Source organism: Grus americana, chromosome 1, assembly GCF_028858705.1.
Source record: "Grus americana isolate bGruAme1 chromosome 1, bGruAme1.mat, whole genome shotgun sequence".
Classification (NCBI taxonomy): Eukaryota; Metazoa; Chordata; class Aves; order Gruiformes; family Gruidae; genus Grus; species Grus americana.
In genome coordinates this window covers 7,595,398-7,615,056 of record NC_072852.1, presented here as the reverse complement: position 1 = coordinate 7,615,056, position 19,659 = coordinate 7,595,398, and the positions used below count along the sequence as shown (strand labels likewise).

General features: G+C 45.4%; 1 protein-coding gene across 1 annotated transcript in view; it reads left to right on the top strand.

The window, feature by feature from the left end:
- The window catches only part of CCDC3 (coiled-coil domain containing 3), a 41,499-nt gene that overhangs the window by 8,643 nt on the left and 13,197 nt on the right, over nt 1-19,659 (top strand). The gene's annotated exons all lie outside the window — the stretch shown is intronic.

Below are 19,659 nucleotides of genomic sequence, written 5' to 3'. Positions count from 1 at the left end.
CTGGGATGAGAGGAGACCACGAGACAGTTGATACGTTTGGGTAACATCCCTAAGAGTCTTTTGGCATAGAAATGACATTGACTCATTTCCAAATCTTCCCACCCAGGCTGTAGTAGGCGACTCTTAGAGGTCTGACTGGCATCTCCCTATCAGTTTTCTGTCTTCCCACATGCACACAGGCTGCTAAAATACAGAATAAAAGATCATGGAGGAGTTCAAAATAGTCTTATCCATGGGATGTTTCCATTGCATATGGTCTGTCTTATATTTATAGCACCCAGAAGGTGTTCTGAGCATTTCCCAGGAGAAAATGGGGAAATTTCTCTGGTTTTAGGGTGTCTCTTAGAGACACCTTATTTCTGTATCAGAAGGCAGGTTGGCTGACTGCCATATACAATGCAGGAGGGTTGACCTGAGGTAGCATGGGAACCTTGAAGTAGATGTTGGTTGTGAACAGTCTGAATTTGGGGTTGAATAAGGAGCTTTTCCCCACGCATCTGAACTCTTCTCCTTGCTGACAACCATGACTGGTGGGGAGCTGCCGAGGCGAGGCCTCCACTTATCACCCTCCTGGTACCAACACGAGTGCAGGACAAGGTGAGGGGAGTCCCAAATCAGGGTCCCAGCTCCTGGTGGATGAGTCTGGACCAACTTGCCCCCTATCAACCAGTACAGATTATTCCAGAGCATAACTCTCTCTGACTACATCTCAGGCACATCCAAGTACATGATATCCTTAAAAATATCCGGTTTCCAGCCCACCGAGCAAGGAAATGCCTAGACAGCCATGGGTATGTGTGTGTATGTACATGGCTGCCTCCTCCAAAGGGCGAAACAGCAATCCTTCCAGGAATTGGCAGCGAATGAAGACCCACATGGCTCCAGGCTGCTTTTAATTATCCAGAGCCACACTTTAAAGGAGTTCTGCCAAATGCACTAAATCATTCTGGATTTTGTGTCATGAGGCTATCTGCTGCTGTATGTGAACTTGGTGGTGAGCAATGCACCTGACCCTGGCCCCAGAACACCATCTCGGCTCTCCATCTGGCTTCTTTCACCACCACAGGGGTGGGAAACTGCTGGTGGCCACAGAAGTGGTTGGTGGCTGAGGTCTGCACATTGAGAGACACAAAAGTGGGGCTGAAGGGACCCTGTTGTCCCTCCTGTTTTGCAGAGCCAAGGCTGCCTGGAGGGGTGATGCACCCTTGGGGTTTCCAGCCTGGAGGTGGTTGAAAGACCTGTGGTGGTACTGCTGAGCACAAATCTTGCCACAGTGCTTGCTTAGCTGGACAAAGATTGTTTCTGCAAGCCCCCTCAACTGCTGACTCTTAGCCAAGGGCTGAAGCAATGTGTTTCCCCGTCATGTTGGAAAGATGCAGGAACCTGGCTGGGGCTAACTCCATAGTGTACAGCACAGGTAGGATGTTTCTGCTGTTGTCTCAGGGTAGGTAGGAGAGACAGGACTTTCACTGAGCCGGTCACATTCCCTCTGTGTTAGCACAGAAGTGGCTGAGGTGGGAGACATCTCCCTCTGGGGACTGCAATGTAAAATTTGAAGCTAAGCCCATAAGCATCTGCATGTGAAGGTGGGCTGGGAATTGCAGCACTGTAATGAGAAGTGGACCTCTCGTCCATACCCTGTGGAGATGACACTGTCATGGGAAAAGTAGCAAGAAGACATGAGGAGGCTGACTGGTCCCTTGTCTCCTTCCTTGTGCGTGAGCAATTTGGTGATTCCTCTGCTTTTCTGCCCTGTCCTCCTGTTCACGGCATGGGAAGGTGAGAGAGAACATTCCGCTGCACATGGACTGCGAAGGGTGAAAGCACTGGCTGGCAAGGGGAGACAGGTGATGGGGACCTGGGTGGTTACTGGAGCTGGGAAATGAAGTGGTTCAGGACAACGTGCTTGAAAGCACTCATGTCCACAGCCAAATCACCTTCCTTGACACAGGTTCCTGTACTCAAGGTGCTCCCCTGGGTATCTGGGACCTGGCCTCCGAGGAGAAGAGTTGAAGCTGGTGTTCTTGTAAGGGGGATGTATTGTCTTCCTGACCTGAGGCAAAACAAAATGTGCAGTCTGAAGGAGCAGATCATGGGTGTTTTTTGATCCAGTCATGCTTATTATTCATACTTGTCCCATGATTTTTCAACCTTAGAGAGTGGAGGTATTGACTTAGCCTGAGAGCTACTGAAAGATGCTTAGATATGTCTCCCAGTAACCCACTGGGCCTATTTCAGTGCTTTTGATTGGGTTCAGAAGCAAACACCTGAACTGGGTGCACTTGGCTCTTCACTTGCTTGGATTCTCCTAAACCTTGGTTTGGGCCAGCTATTTTGGGCAAAATATTCAGAGTGTGTCTCAGGCAAATTTTCTGGGCCAAGAGCAGCCAAAATGAATGGGGGAGGTCCCCAAATTCTGTATTGTTCAGCCCAATTATGGGAGCCCCTCTGTAAATCTGTGAGTCTGTAGATGTGTTAGGTGTGTGTGCAAATCCATGCTTTCTGTTGGTCAGCACTTGGGAAGGATGATTCATGTGGACCAGCAGTTCTGGGCTAGGATCTATCCTTGTTGCATGCGCTGGTCCCACAGGCACTGTGGGCAGATCTGGTCTTTGGTTTAGTTGCTGGCCCCAGTTGACCTTGAATCCGAGGAAAAGTCTTTTCTTTCCACTTCTCTTTCTCTCCTGACCCACCTGTAAGATAGATACAGGAAAAGATGGAGCAAAACATTTATTAAAATCAACAGCCACCAAAATCCAGCTGGCAGCTGGCAGACAGGACACCTGTAATGCTGCCTGTAACCGGATCAGCCATTGCGGCTTGAAGGGAGATGAGATCTTTCAATTTGGGACATATTTTCTCTCAGCCCATGCATTTTGACGTTTATTTTCGCAAACGGCAAGCCAAGTTGGCTCCGAGGCAGCGGTAGTTCGAATCCCTAATGGAAGCTGCAGACGGAGCCTTTTAAAGCCGGTCCTGCCTCCACCAGCCAAGCGCCTTTCCAAATTCCCCTGGAGAAGTGTCTTTGCCCCGTTGCAATCGGCCAGGAGCAGCCACGCGGTGCCAGGCTTGGCTTCGCCGCCGGCCCTGGAAGCACGCAGCCCCTTGCAGCAGCTAATGCAAAGTGACAAACCAGAGCGGCAGGTTTCGGGGGACTGGGAGTATGCGGTTTCAGTGTGACCAGTTGCAGCTGGTTGCTGCTCAAATCATTGCAGGTGCCTCTGGCAGCTGATGCAGTGACTACCTCCTTTTGCTGCCTCAATTCGGGGGGTTTTTGGGTTTTTTTTGGAAGAATACTGCTACAACTCTTAGTCCAGTTATCTGTAAAATGAATGATGGTAGGGAAAAATATACTGAGGGAGAGGCAAGTTTCCATGGCACTGTATAATGTGAAGGGGAAATAATACGGCTAGAAAGCCAGGTCTGAATTTCTGCCCAAAAAACTTAAGAGCAAGAAAGCAAAAAAATATTTCCTGAGATCTGAAAACACTTAATGGACTTGTTCTGCAGTATTTTTGCATTTCCTAGATCAGTGGAGAACCAGTAGAAATACTAGCTACTGCAAAGGGGAATGTCAATGCAGTGTTTTGTATTGAGACAAGATGTAGGATGAAAACACAAGCTACTACTTACACATTGTCATCCTCAAACAACTCATCTTCATCACCATGCAGGGATAGCACGGATGGTAAAAGCAAGGCAGGCATGTTAGGCTCTGTATCCCAGTCCAGTGGAGAAAATGTTCTTTGATGCAGGATTTATCCCCACTGGGATTAGAAACAACCGTCTGAACACTTTTTTGGTCTATAAACTTGCTAGTCTAAATCCTGTGCCCTTCCCCTTCCCCCTCCATGTCTCCCAGCTTTCTTGTACTTTGACAGGTGGGTGACACATGAGCAATGGGGGTTTGGTTGTTCAAACCAAAGCATGTCGGTGGTACAGAGCCTGGCTTCCTTCTTCAGGTGGATGGTGACATGTGTCCTCTTCATTGCTTCAAAACACCATGAGTTTATCACCTCCATTTGTCTTCACTGTAAACCTGTTTCAGAGCACTTCCATTTGTTTGGCTTGCTTTTTGTCTTTCCAGAGCCTTTAGACAGAATCTGAACACAATCATGTTCTTCTGGATGTTTTTGATTATATTTTTCATTGTGGAAAAAATTCAGTTAGTTGCATAACTGGATGGTAGTCGGGAGAGAAAGGAAGGAAAGTCAAAATGGAGGAACAGCTTATACTGACATTGGCTGAGGATAGGAATAGAAATTCAGATGCTGTAAGTTCCCATTTCCATTACATGGTAAAGAAATCTTGTTTCATAGTCTTTGAAGCATGAACACAGCAACCACATGCACTCAAAATCCTCAATTTTTTTTGCAGAGCAGGAAAGCTCTTTTCTCCCTTAAAAGCATCATCTTGGGGTGTGGAAGAGGAGGGATAATGAGGAAGGAGCTTAGCCACAGTGACCATGAGGGAGTTCTGCTAGATGCTAGCCCATGCTTTAAAAGATTTCTGAGGTCTCAGATGGGTGGGAGAGAGTTTATTCATAGTCTATAAAAGATATCTTAAAGGGAGAATCTCTGTGAACATGGCTTATCTGTGAGAAGGAAACAGGGAGCTTATTCTTGCTCTGTAAGTACCTCTGTTGGGGAGATATCTGTAAGTAGAGGCGAAGAAAAAATAACAGATGTCAATGAGAGAAAATTAAAATAACATGGAAATAGGAAATGAGGAAATAATCCACCAAAATATGTAACCAACTGATGTGGTGAAATCTCCATCACTTACAAGACTCGAGTCAAGCTGGAGATTGCGGTGGGTCTCTCAGTCAGAAGAAGACACTCTCCTTTTGCTGCCTGCCTTCAGAGGAAGATCCATTGCACAGGTCATGACATGGCTCCGGGAGTGACTATATAAGGTTTCAGAGCGCTCTGTCCACTTCTTACTCCTCAAACTGGATGGCTGTGGTGACAGTAGTGACTTGCTCCCTCTGCAGAGGGTTTAGATCCACCACGCTGTGACTGAGCAGCTCCAAGAGGCACCAGGTAGCATCCAAAGCCCACCTCCATCAGCTGGATTCTAAAAGACAACCTGGAGGGTTGATTTTTTTCCAAAAATCACTTACAAGTTCCCTGGGCCCTTCAGACAGCTACAGCCGTGCTGGACATGAATGCAATGTTGGGAAAAGCCTGTGGATTGGAAACAATTTTAAGAAGACCCCAGGGAAGGGTTGTTACTGCCATTGGTGATTTGGTTTCTGCCCTTTTACATGTTTTAGGCTCAGGCATGTTTTGTCTGAGTTCAGTGAACACTTCACAGTCCGTCCCTTGAAATCCTAATTGAGCCTGTGTTTTCTTAAGTCTCGATTTCAAAGGGCAGGGGAACAAATGTGATTCTTGGTTCTTTTCCCAAAGGTGTGAAACTGTAGATTAAATGTATCCTGGAAATAATATTTTATGCTCAAATCTTTCCCGCTGCAATAAAAATGGCTCAAAACCACATTCAGTGACAAAACTCTCCCATATTTAACCCATGTCTAGAAGCAGCTGAAATACTGACGGGAAATGTCCTGGTGCTTCCAAGTCAGTGGCACTCTGGAGCTGCTGGAATGCATCCCTCTCCTTACGGACGGTCCTTGCTCCAGAAACACATTGCAGATGTTGAGGATGTGAAGGAGCAGACTCCTTCCATCACAGTGTTAGGACAGAGAAGGGCTAAAACCAAAATCTCAGACTGGAGGCATCCCTGATGCCTGTTCTGTGTCCAGACTTCAAGATTGACCTCTGGTTCCTGCTCATTGTCAGAAATGTCTGAAATGGGAGAAGCCTCCCGTGGTCCCTGCTAACGAAGTGGTGTTTATCACGCTCTGGTAATTGCATTTGCTGTGGTATTTACAGCATTTCCTATGTTTTGAAATGGAGAGATCTCAGGCTTGCCCAGGGCTAATCGTGTACTCTAACCTGCTCCTAAGCACACATGTATCTTTAAACATTAACATACACATTGGCAGTGTGCAGGGTTGGGCTGAACCCCACAGCTACCGAGCTGGGAATGTGACTGTTGCAGTGTTAACGTTTGCTCTCACTGTTGATCAGGGGCAGTATCTTGTCCCTTCCTTTACAGATGCTAGGGAATTTCTGTTCCTTTTCCTTTTTTCTTTTTCCTTTTTCCCTTTTCCCTTTCTCTTTTCCTTTTCCTTTTTTCTTTTTCCCTTTTCCCCTTTCCCTTTCTCTTTTCCTTTTCCTTTTCCTTTTCCTTTTCCTTTTCCTTTTCCTTTTCCTTTTCCTTTCCCTTTCCCTTTTCCTTTTCCTTTTCCTTTTCCTTTTCCCCTTTCCCTTCCCTTCCCTTCCCTTCCCTTCGCTTCCCCTCCCCCTTTCCTGTTCCCCCTTCCCCTTTCCCCTTCCCCTCTCCCTTGCCCTAACCCCTTCCCCTTCCCCTTTCCACCACCAGTCCTTGCAGGAAGTGGTACAGGCAGACAATGGACGGAGGGAGAGGAGGCAGGTTCTCAATCTACCTAAATGAGGATTCAGAGCAATTTGGGACTCCAGGAGTGGAATAGAGGTTGTTGCAGACTTGTCTTGTGTTTTCAGGGAGAGGTTCATCTCTGCCTACCCTAGGAGGTCACCAGCACCGAGCAGATGTTCAAATGTGGTATTCTCCTATTCAGCATCTTAGAAATGTGCTTTTAGTTAGCGTGTCATGCCTTTTTTAATACGGGAAACCACTAAAAGAATAAAAATTAAAAGTTCATTATTTTTTCCATTCTCAAGCCCAGAATGCTCAGAGATGAGGCCAACTGGGCGTCACCAGCAGTTCCAGCCCTGGGTGGGAATCAGCAGTCAGACTGAGATACCCACCTTTATGGCAGCAATTCAACTGCCTGTTGCCACTTGAGATGCCACAGGGATCAGAGAGATCGGGCACAAGAGCAGGAACAGCAGGAAACCTGCTGTTCATCACTGAAACATCACCTTCTCCAACAGCAGCTGGAGCCCACACGGGCATTTCAGGTGTCACTAGGTGTCACAGGGTGGGCAGCTGTATCACACTTCATTTTATTTAATTATGAGAACTGCCTTTTAAATATGAGAATTGCCAACAGAACTACTGCTTACAGAAATGCTTGGGAAGACAGCTATGTGATGCCAGCGTGGTGTCCTCTGCTTGGCAGCACTGATGTTTTCTCCAGGCATAAATTGATACTGAAGTGACAGGTTAATGAATGTGCATCTTGTGGCACATGATGGGGGGATCAGTCCAAATATTGAGACTGGTTCTTCCGTGACCCAGGTTGTGCTTGCAGTGTCAGTTGCATTTAGTGATCCTGACTTCTGTAGAGCAGCACAGTGATTTGGAAATCCATGCCTAGCACAATACGTGAGTTGAAAGAGCTCCTGTGTCGCACCCAGCGGTGAGGGTAGCCCTGCAAATAACTGGTTGCAGATTCTGCTTGCCTTTTGCATAAAGACAATATATTAATGTTGCAGAAACAGAGCTCATTTGAGCTCACATTGTGGTCTGGCCTTCACCCCATATGGACTTATTAGTGTCTAAAAGGACTGACGTGGTCCTGGACCATTTATGCTACAACACCTTGACCATGACCATGACTCTGTCTCACTTTCTGCTTTTCCTGGATATAGCAGTTCTGGGCTTAGATTCAGTGGATTCTGGAAAAGTCTACAGCTTGAAACAAGCCCCGCAGCCTGCCTGGGATCCTCCTTCCATATCTATCGCTGTGTGGAGCAGGTGGCTTGAATTTGGCTGGAGCTTATGATGCATTTTGGAGTCTTTATCTTCTAGCTTATAAAACCTTTTGGATAAGATTTTCTGAATGCGTGTAAGATGTTGAGTTTTATTTGTGGATTTAAATCCAATCTTCTAAATTGCTTTAAAGCAATTCCTTGTGTTTTGAAATTCCAAAACCCCTGGCCCCCCTTTTTTAAATGCTTGTGGTCAATTACAGACTGATTTAGGAAATGGTGCAAAATGTGTAAATGAAACTAAAAGCATTTTTCAAAATGGTGTTAGGAAAAGAAAAAAAAAGAGGACACATGTTATCAATACTTTACCAAAAGGGAACAATATCTCTGACCATGGAAAGCCTTAGACTCCAAAGCCTGCAGTAACAACCGGAATAAGCTTTCTAATCCAGACAACATTGTCAGAACCATCATGTGAGACCACCTTTTTACATGGGGCTCTTTGAATCACTTCAACATTGATTTTAGGGCTTTTTCTATTTGATCTCCAAGTATATACTCTAGATGGGACTCTGAACATATTTTTTCCATACTGCTCCCAAAATGGGAGTAAAGACTGAATTTCATTCCATATAGGGCTCTGAAGTGCTGCAGCCAGCAACAGAGTGCAGCACAGGAGTCTTTTTGACAGGTGCTCTAGTATCGGAAGCCCTGAATTGATACAAAATAGTGTCTTCTGAGGAAAAGGGACAATACAAGTTGGGGCTACAAAATAAGCACAAGATATGTGCTGGTCTGATTTTAAAACTTTGAAATGGAAATCAAATTATATTCAAGTGAAGCTTGATAACTAAAGATACCGTGCAGAAGAACCAGCCAAGCCAACCACAGTGTTGCTTCTGTTCATGAGTTTTGAATACAGGATTGCCCCATGCCAGACAGCGGACACATGGTTTTATGGAAAACTCCATTTCTGGAGAAGGAAAAGGGCAGGAGATAGGGTTGTCTCTTGCCATGATGAAGTGAACAGTAGCATGGTGCCTGAAAGATACCAGTGATCCTAGGAAGATTTGTTTTTGTCAGGAACTAAAACACCGTATCAGTTTATATTGCCTCAAACCATTATTTAGAATTTGTCGTTCCTTACATGGCCTCATTTCTGGGGAGAGCTGAAGTTGGAAGTAGAAGACCCAGCCAGGCCTAAGAAGCTTAAACATTATCTTTCTAAATTAAAGGATCAATTAGCCTAGTAGCTGCAGTAGTGTCAATGCCTGCTCAGCCCCTTGAAGGGAACAGTGAATCATGCCATATTTAACATGAAGGCCTAGCAATACAGTAAACTTAAACTTTTCAAGAACATGCAATTAAGAAAAATCGATGTGGCATGGGTTTGCTTAGCTGGAGTGATCCTCAGACTGTCAGCTGCAGGGTCCTCAAGTGTTGGTTTGCTGGGACAGTGGATGCTGCATGGGTCAGGGCTTGTTGGATAAAGGATTTCTTAGACAACGTACACAACCTTGCTCATATATTAATACCTATAAGGTAGACACCTAGAGCAGGATTTGGTTATCTATCTGTAGAATCCTTACACCATTTGAAATGTCCTTGGATGTGCAGAGCTGGCAGATATGTCACAGGACTTGTGGAAGACTTTCAACCATCTGCAATGGCAGATGGCGGGTAGGAACACGCCTGCAAATGCACACTACCTGTAATGCATACCACCAGAAGTGAGGGTAGGCACCTCCAGTTGGGCAACTGGATCTTCTTCTTAGAGTCAGGTGTCTGACCTAGAGCTGGATCCAGAGCTGGAGGACATGAAGTGAATCAAAGTAATCATGCAAAAAAAAAATCACTGAGGTGATATTTCTGTATATTTAGTTGTTTCTGTATATTTAGTTGTTTCTATATAGTCAGTGACTTTCAGTGGATTTATCTTCCATAAAGCTGTCCAGCCTCCTGTTGAGAATCACCACTTTTTGATTGCCTTGAACCTGGCTCCTACTATATCATCTGATACCCCCCAGTTCTGCTGGAAGATGCTGTCAGTCTCTGTTTACTCCCTCCCTGGCACTCGTGGTTGTGTAGGCCTCTATCCTATATCCTCTCATAGCCTAGGACTCAAGGTTACAGACCTCGCTTGATGCCTGAGCCTCAAAGGAGGTTGTTTCTGTCCTATCCTGGATGGGAATCAGCTACCACAAATGCTCTGTGATGCAAGTCCATGAGAAAAGAGAGAGTAAATCCCCTTCCCTGACTGTCTGGGACCTCCCACTGCTATTGCCACAGGGAAAATTCAAAGTTTTGCCTAGACTGCTGGAAGTGCCAACAGGGGAAGCAAATATTTGTGTGTAAGACTTAACCCCAAAAAGATTAAGTGCAGATGGATGTCAACAGAGCCAGCAACCTGCGAGAGAAAGTGAAAACTGAGAAGGACGTGAAAACAGAACATGGTGCTGGGGGAAAAAAAAAAAGAATAAAATGCAAAACAGATTAGAAGCAAATTGAGGAGAAGGAAAATTTCAACAGGGCTTTTTGCTTTCCCAAGGAAAGGCAGCATGAAGACCAGTAAGAGGAGCACTACAGCAAGGGCTCATCAGTGTTAACAGCTTGGGAGGCTCCAAGGGTGACCACGAAGTAGGGAGGGGGTTGCAGCTTGGTGGGATGCTGCATGGACAGTAGATGTCTTTGGAAATTGGGAAGAGTCCTGGAGGTGATGAATATCATGCATGGCCTTCAGTTCCCACCTCTTCAGCTCTGGAAGTCAATTGTGAGCCGGGAAAATGGTGATCCGTGGGAAGAGGTTTAGTTTTGTGAAGCTTGGCCCACGTAGGAGGGAGAGCTGTGCAGTTTGGAAAGCGTCCACCTCAGGAAAATCATAAGTGGTAGGGCTGTCTAGACTGGTCAGGAAGGTGTGAACAAATAACCAGGGGAAAACAGAAGAAGAAGAAGAACAAAAGAAAGCATGATTCCTCACCTAGAATTAAATTAAGATGTCAGGAAAAAAATGAATCAAATCCTCAAAGGATGCAAACAGAAGATACTCTTAACTGACTTTATTCTAATGCTGTGAACCCGGTTAACAAGGAGGGGAAATCAGACATGCCCATCATTGGACTTACGTGCTGCTGCTGGAAGCGGGTGGGGAGATGTGTGATAGGAATGTTACAATTAATTATTATAAATCTCTTCGTAACAACCATGTGGGCAGCGTGCAGGTGTGTGCGAGGACCTTGGCAGCCTGACAAAAATGTAATTATCGGTTACGGAGTTAGCGGCGATACAGAAGCAAACGCTCTTTGGCGCTCCGTCGATCAGCAAAGTGCTAATTAGCGATTGCTAGAGGCCAGTGTGTTTCTCTGGAGAGGAAAGTAGCACCTCCTTAAACACCTGGATGTGGTGTGGGTGGGAGTGCGGGGGGAAGCGTGACTTACCTGGGAGACTGCAATTACAGTCAGGATTTCCTGCCTCGGAAATCAAACCAGAACTGTTCTGCCTTAAATATTTTTTTTTTTTTTCGACCTGCAACTGGAAATTGGTAGTGATGTATGCCCATATAACCCAACTTAAATATGGTGGGGTTTTAAACTGAAGTAGATCATTAATCTTTAGTTTGCCAGGGGTCCCCATCACTGAAAAAGGGGTTGGATCTTTTTTCTAGATAAGATATGCACCTGCTGAGGTCATTTGGTGAGCGCAAGGGATGACTTGCAACAGTTTTGTACAGGAAGTCAGATCTAGCCTGGTTTAAACAGAACTGATTTTTGTTGCCCTATACCAGACCTGAGTTTTCAGCATGTTATTTTCTGGTTTGACTAACACAAAACTTGGGTTTGGGGGCTATATGCCATGTAACGGAGAATTCAGTGTCCTTGCCCCAAGGCCCATCCTTAGTGATTTGTGTCCCTGTGTGCCATGGGAAACCTTGTACAGTCATAATCGCAAAGAAATCCCAACCACAGGGGTGAACAAGAAGCAGCCCTGAAAGCAAGGTCAGAAGCTGTCCAGAGCACCATTTCACCAAGCTCGACTGTAGCTGAAAAAGCATTACTGTATGGAGGCTGTCTTCTAAAATCACTTCAGAACAGGAACCTTTTAAAGTTCCCCATCAAATGCAATAAAACACGCTGTAGAGCAGCTTTAAAAACAGAGGGAAAGCAAGGGCCAATACATCTCCGTCACAGCAGTGACAGCCAAATAGTGCTTCTCAGGCCTGGGTGCCTTTAAAAAATGTGCACTGAGTCCTTTTGCAGTCTTAGTGCTGTTTGCTGAAGTGTTTAAGGAAATGGGAAGGCATCCAGAAGACTGGTTCAACTCAGCTGACACCGTGAAGTTTAAAAGAGGAGCAGGAAGGAGATTGAGGTCTGCAGCACGCCGTGGACCTGCCACCGGCTGAGGACACAGAATGCATCACGCTGATCCTGCCGGCACAGCCCCACGCTCGGAGGTGGCTGGCAGCTGTTGAAAGGGAGGTTGGAATAACATCTGCTCACGGCCACTACGGGTTTTTTTGGGGTCCTGATGGAAATAGGGAGAGGATTTTTGAGGTAGCCTTCTGGAAGCTTTTGACTCTGCTGACTACAAGGAGCAAGAGTGCCCCATAACACCACATTGCCCTTGAAGACATGAAAAATCTGTAACCATGAATTGATTGTAATTTGTCAGAGCTGAGCGGAGCTGTGTCCTCTTCCTCTGAACTTCTGCAAGCCTCACAGATGCTGTGTGTGAATTATTTGTGTGCTGTAATGCCTATAGTGTTTTAATGCATAACACACACTCAGGATGAAGATTAAGAAGTGCCCATCTCTGGTTGCTACAGATGTGCTTTGTTACGGCCATTACTGTAACTTTGTTGTTTCTTAACCAAGATTTTTAAAGTCCAGGCAACCCAAATCTGCATCCACTGTGTCAGCATCCAAGATTTAAAACTCAGCTCAGAACTGTTTAGGTATAACCGCATATAACCCCTTCTTGCGATTTAACATCAAGGGGACTTGATACTAGAAGATACTTACCTATCTTTTCAAGTAATGTAGTGTTTATTACAGGATTCCTCCCTTTTCCTCTTCCCTTGTATGTGGTTTTGTGTAGACCTCATGAACTATGAGTCACGCGTACAAAAATAAAGTAATAAATGAGTTTGAAATCTGAAACCACTTTCAGAATTTTTTGGTTAAAAGTGGCTTTGTTAGTTAGGGTATTGGTCTACTTTGATAAGTGGTAGAGGTGGAACATTGCTTTGTGAGCTCTTCTTTCACCACTGTCTGGAGTAGACTTGGGTTTGGGGTTGGCCAAACAAAGAGGCAAAAGGCTATCTGCAAACCCAAGGAGGAGCCTGAACTTTGGGGTTCGGCCCAGTAGCTGAATCAGCTGGTGTTTATGTTGGATTATCCCTGTAATTTTCTTGTTTTTTGATTATTGTTACATATGCATCAGTTTTATTCTAATTGTCTGAAAAGGCCTTTGAATAACTAAGCTTTGAGATGCCTGGCAAATATTCCTTCAGCAATCAAAGGCATACACAAGGATGTGGCATGCATTTTCAATAGTCTTCACTAAATTTGAGTATTCAAATTAGTCACCTAAGACACGAGTTTACACCTCCCCAGCAATGATACCACTGACTTCAAACGGCAGATGTAAGCTGACATGTGGCTGTTGGACAAATGGCAGTTTCTTTAGCTGCTATCACATTAGTTTTGATCTCCTTTCTGTCACCTTATCCAAATTGCTACCTGGTCAAGTAAGCAAGCCTTAGACTCATTGCCTTGAGTCTACAGCAGAGCATGTCCTCTAATATGTCACTCCCTGTCCCCTCACACAAAGCAAAAGTTTAGGGCAAACTCTCTTGGCATTTTTTCGTAGATCCGAACATCTGTGGCTTTTACTGAACTCAGTCCAGCTCTAGCCTCATGGTGTACCTGAAAATCATGTTCTGGTTGTGTCTGAGGGACTCACTTCACAACTGGGGTATCAAAACAATTTTTAGCTGGCTTTGAGGTGTGGACAGTCATTAGCAGAGCTGGGAGGCAATATGGGGATCCTCATATCTACTCACTAATTCTTGCTTCCAGACAGCTGTCTGCCTTCACACATAATTCTGAAACCACTTTCCCTGTCTCTTTGCTTGCATTTCATGTGTGGTATTTTGGGGAGAGCTCATTACAGCCAAGCTCAAGTGTAGCCAGTGCTTAGTTACAAGTGCAAATATATCATGAACGTCTGTCTTGCATTAGGATCTTTCCAGAAGGCATTAAAACACAGCCAAGGTGGCTTCACGGGCTCTGTGTTCTCCCAGCACTTGTTGGTTCAACTGTTCTTAAAAAATGTGGGAGTTTGGGAGAGCGTGGATGTCAGCACCAGTAAGGATTTGCAGTGTGTCAAGTAGAGGGAAATAGGCGGGTTATTTTAGGGCCAAGCCAGCCTTCCTCTTTGCTTGAGCTTTCAAGTGAAACTTCTGGGAGAGAAACGTAGTGAGCTCCAGTGGTAGATGGCTCTTTGGGGAGCCGCCAGCTGCTATTTCTGAGTTACAATTGGATTACACAATCACGGAGCTGCATTAGACATTCATCACCACCTCCTGTCCACAGCCGAGCTGCGAGGGGCCCCTGCCAGCCCAGTGCCGAGACCTCCAGAGGCTGGAGCCGGCCCATCAGGAAGGATGGGAGGCAAGTGTGAAACCATTTCAGGCTATACAATGGTTGTGAGGTCTACTGTTTGAAGTTTTCCCAAGCTATGGAGCTCAGGGAAAACGCTTGTGGGAATAGCAGCTATGTTAGGTTTGTCAACAAGAAGACATGTCAAATCAGTGCAATCTTCTTCATGGAAGGGAATGAGCTGGGTGAGTAGGAGACGTAGTTTTGCTTGACAAATGTTGGTCCAGTTTACAGAGAGATTTTGGTGCACACTGAGTAGATTCCTCCTGGGGAAAACACAGCCAGGCTGTTGTGCACCAGCTGGTGTGCACCAGCTCCTAATGGGAACGCAAGGGATCCAGGGATCCATGGTTGGTCCTTCATACCCCTTCTGATCCCCTTTCCCTGTATATTTGCTCATCTGAAACACATCTAGAGCTTCAGTGTGCAGATATGTTCCTCTTGCTCCAACTGACTTGCTAATGTGGACGCAGCCAACAGCCCCAGTCTTTTCACGGTGTCTCACCTGGGACCTTGTGTTTCAGGCACCCAAGTCTCACTGTGGGTTTCTGGCACACACAGTTACTCATCTCTGCTGCCTCTTTTCTCTTTGCTTTGATCCAGTCCATGGGCAACTAACTGCTCTGGCCACCTTAATGCTCAGGCATGGGTCAGGCTATCACTGTTGCGCTGGTCTGGCATGGAAAATGTGACAGAAGGGATGGAGGAGTGCAACTTTGCCCATGGCTTAGTGAGGGATTTCTGTGTCCTTTTGCTGGAAGACATGACCATAACACCTTCCAGCTGACCAGTCTCTAACTGAATAGTCTCAGCAGATCAGGAGCATCTTTAAGGTATGGCATCAAGGCATTTGCTCTTAAGTTTCCAAAAAGCCCGATGCCTTAAGCAAAACTAAGCTTCATTTTGTCCATGGTCAAGTGCAACCTCTGCCTTGCTCTCAGTTGGCATCCAAAGCATTTAAGAGACATGGGTTCATCAACGCTTTCACCAGTTTTTAGTAAGATGGGGCTGAGTTTCTGCTTTCTGACAGCTCTGCCTAGACTGACATATACTCCTGCCCTTTCCTTCTGCGTAGGGATGGGTCTCCTCGTTTCCATTGAAAACCTCCATAGTGTGTAGTCTCCTTTTGTTTCAGCACATATCAGGAATTACCTCATAAAAATCACTGAGGAGGAAAGTTGGAATTATCTTCAGATTTTATAACTTGGCTAAAAAAATCTGGCTGCAAGCTAAAACTTGACACATAAATCTCAGCCAGGAAATAATTTAGTTTCTCTCCTTCCATCAAAACAGCAAACAACTCCTTCCCCTCCCAAACACTTGCAAATTTCTCAATGGAAAAAGGTTATTTTAGGAAGGGATTAAATAAGGAAACATTAGTAAGTGGCAGGATCTCTAGGATGGGGAAAATATGGAAGGAAAAACACTTGAAGTTATGCAAATTTTTATGATTTTTTTGTGTTTCTTCACTTGAAATGCCTCACAAATATCCTGAGGGAGCAGTGTAGATCAACAGTTTGATTGTCTCTCAGTAACGCTGGCTGCTATGAGAAGTGTAGGTGCTGTAATGCCAGTACAGTGAGTACTTACTAACAGGATTAAACAGACTGAGGCAGGACTGATAGATCTGTCTGGATGGGAATCATATTAAACAAATTGGTCATCCAGTCTTTTCAGCTGAGCTTGTGTTGCAGTTTACAAGTATTAACCCTAAATCACATCTGGTTGATGGAGAGAGGTCTCAAATACCGGCAGAAAAGGGTCTCTACAAATCCCTCCAGGGGCTTAGTGCCCTGTTCTTGTTGTGCTCTTCCACACTCGCTCAAACTCCCATTAATTTCTGTCCTAGCCAAAGAATGAGAATAAATGTTTCCTTCCCTTCCTGTAAAATCTCCTTGTGTATTCTTCTGTTGGCTTTTCTGCTGGTTTATTGACCCTTAGGTCCAGAAGAATAAGAGGTATGACCATTGGCATGTTGTTGACCAACTGCTCGCACCCATTTTGTTGCCTGTTGGTGAATGGTGCCTAAAGGACGGTTGGTTTTGTAATCTATGTCCCCATGAGGGCAGTTGCTGGAAGCTGTCCCTTCAGTCATGCTTGAAACCTTTGGTCTTGGGGCTATAACACCCACCCATCTGCATCTTCCACTGGGTACGTCTGGAACTGAGCAGAAGTATGAATATGTCCGTGCCCTCTCCAATTCCCATTGCCAAGTCAGCGATCGTGCACCAAGCAGAGGGCACAATTGTCCCATTTTGAGGACAGATTATGATATGACTGTGTTTAATCAACTAATAAATGGCCCAGGTTTTAGCTGGTGAGACACCTTTCAGCTCCCAAAAGAAGATGTTTTTTGCAGGTGGTGAAGTGACAGTCCACCATTTCTTAGTCCTTTTCAACCTACCAGACACTTGTACAGCGCCACGCCACTTTCATTAAGCTGAGCAGGTCTGTCCTTGTCCTGCAGGTAAAGAGGGTTTACAAATAAGCATTAAAAAGATAGAGAAAATAATAATTATTTAATGCCACAGAGTTGTCTCTTTTCCCAGTGTTATACACTTCTGAGATTGAAGCCTTGAGTACATACATCACCTACAGCTCATTCTCCTGTCTTCAGTATCTGAGGGAATAAGGGTTCAGGATTGCAGCACATTTAATCACCATTACCGTTCTCTTCAAAGAAAACTTAAACTAATGGTAAATCATTTAGACACGTGGGGAGATTTCCAAAAATGTTCAATGATTTTGAGTGGGATCTGTGATCCTCCCAGCTTTGAAAATTCCTCCTGTCTGTCATGAATGTGAGGCACCACACATCCAAATCCCATGGATGTTGCTCAGCTGTCTAAGCCAAGAATTCACATAGACAGGATTGTCCCCTTCTTGGATAATGTGGACTTAAATACCTCGATCCATGACACTCAGAGATGCACCTTTTATATTACAATTTTTTATTGACTAAACCCCTAATTATTGAAAGCTCAACCAGTCATGGGCTCCAGTGCGGGGCAATTTATCCAGGATCCTTACTGGAAAATGAGTTTTCAGATCACTGGAGACAAGGCTGCAGTGGTAGGCAACGCCTAGCAGTACCATGCATGGAAAAATGTGCTTTCTGGGCTCATAGTCCGAATTTGCACAGAGAAGCACAAAGACCATTCCGCATGCAAGTGAAGTATCTCACTACAAGTCCTGGCTCCCCTATCGCTCCTGTCCCGGGCTTTGAATATAGACCTTTCTGTCTATATTCGCTATATACCATAGACTATAACGGTTCAGAAAACTCTGTAAATCACAAATGTCCTGTAATCCCCATTGTTGGAGATGGGGAATCGAAACACAGAGAAGCTAGTTCTCACTGGGACTGCTTTTCCCCTAACTGAATATTGCCCTCTCTGTAGTGGAGGCATCCAGTTCCTTTCCTCTGATTAGGACATTAATTTTATCATCTGCCCTCTTTGATTAGGTGTGAAGTGTGTGTGTTGCTTAATGAGAACAAACTGTTCAGATAATGCAGCTCAAAATAATTGCAATTTTGCTCTTCCAAAATTACCATTGCCAAAAGACAAGGAAAGTGTCCTGGTTAAGAGACTAGACTGGAGCCCAGGTCCTGGCTTCCTCACAGTGAGTTTTGTGGTGGTTTTTCTGTTGCTATGATGTCAGGCAATTCTTGTGGGGTTGTATGGATGGTGCCTGGTGTGGATATTGTGATTGCTACTGCAGGAAGGGTTGGGGGCAATTCAGATTGTCTGCTCTTCGGGACTGTCCAGATCCTGGCTCTTGCTATTGCTAAAGGGATGCAATAATGCGATACAAAGCTGGTGAAAGCACAGGTAGCTTCTGTGTCAGGGAAATGTGAGCAAAGAAAAAGGAATATCCACAGAAGAATTTTGGAGTGTTAGAGAAAATTACTTTCATAATGAAATTTAAAGCCTTCATATGCAGATGCATACACAAATGTAACACAGACTTACAGGGATATATTTGCTACCTGCCCCTAAGTATTTTACCAGGAACAATAGCAGATTTTATAGGTAAGTACATGACAGCAGGATTTTACAAGATTTTGCAGACCACAGGGCAATTATTCACAAAAGAGCCAAAAAACAAAGCAGTGTGTGATTGAACCGTAGCTCAGAGGTATCGCCGTGTGTTCATGTGCAGTGGTGTGGCACTTGCTATGTAATTATCTCGCTCCAACACAATTATTAACTTAGGATTAAACAGTCAAGAGCCACCATTGTAACATTAACCAGCAGCGGAGTGCATGCTCTATAATTTAGATGCTTGCAGGGAAGAGTTCACCGCTGGGCATTCGTCAGCCCCGCAGGCATTTTGTCCGGTGTAGCCGTGGCTGCAATCCTCCTCCTCCTGAAATCAGGCTGGAAAGAGGGCTCCAGGCTTGTGTGTGCGGGGAGACCCAATTCACGCTTACCTTAAGGCCTTATTTTACACAGGCATTGTAACCAGTCCTATGTGAAAAGCTTTCCCTGTGTAAGGCAGTAAGTTGTGCAGCCAGCACATGATGGGAGTTTCTGATATTTCTGCGTCCACGTGAAGCGCGGCAAAGTGGCAAGGAAAGACTTGGGCTGTAAAATATGATGCTGGATTTCAAATGTAAACCTGTATTTCCCTGGCCTGAAATTTCTACTGAGAATTGAAGTACTGGCTCAGGAACAGGACCCCATCTGAGGGATTGTACTAGAGTGAAACAGCAGCTTTTCACTCCTGTGGAAACAGCCATTAATGCCCTGAACGCTTAGGGCCATTCGAGCATGGGCAAGCAGGAGGGTAGTCCCCTAAATACCTATCTCTGCACCTTGAAGACTGGTTATTTTCCAAACCCTGCCATGCTCAGAGTAGCCTGTTGCCCATTTATTGCATCCTGGGTGGTCCGGGGCCCTTTCAGGATTTACAGCCCACGCAGCGGCCAGAGCTGTGGACAGGCTGCTCCGAGCTGCCCGGTGGGACGGGAGTATCTGTGAGTAGCAGAGAGCTTCCGTCAGCCAGATGTTAGTGCTTGGAGCTTGTTATTCAGAGCTGCTGATGAGTCTCTCAGGCATTTTGCCTCCTCGGTTCCTTTCCCGGCGTGCTGACGTTAGCCGGAGAGCGCCTGCAGATCACAGATGTTTGTTTTTCCATCCCTTTGTCTTTGCTTCTTCAACCTCACCGAAGCTTTTCCACTTCACCGCTGTGGCAACCTGTGGCACTTCCGCGCTGGGATGAGGGCTGAGCCTGGTCCTCTGCTGTGTCTGTGCTGTTCGTCACCACTCGCTCGGTCACCTCTCCCAGGGCTGCTTGCG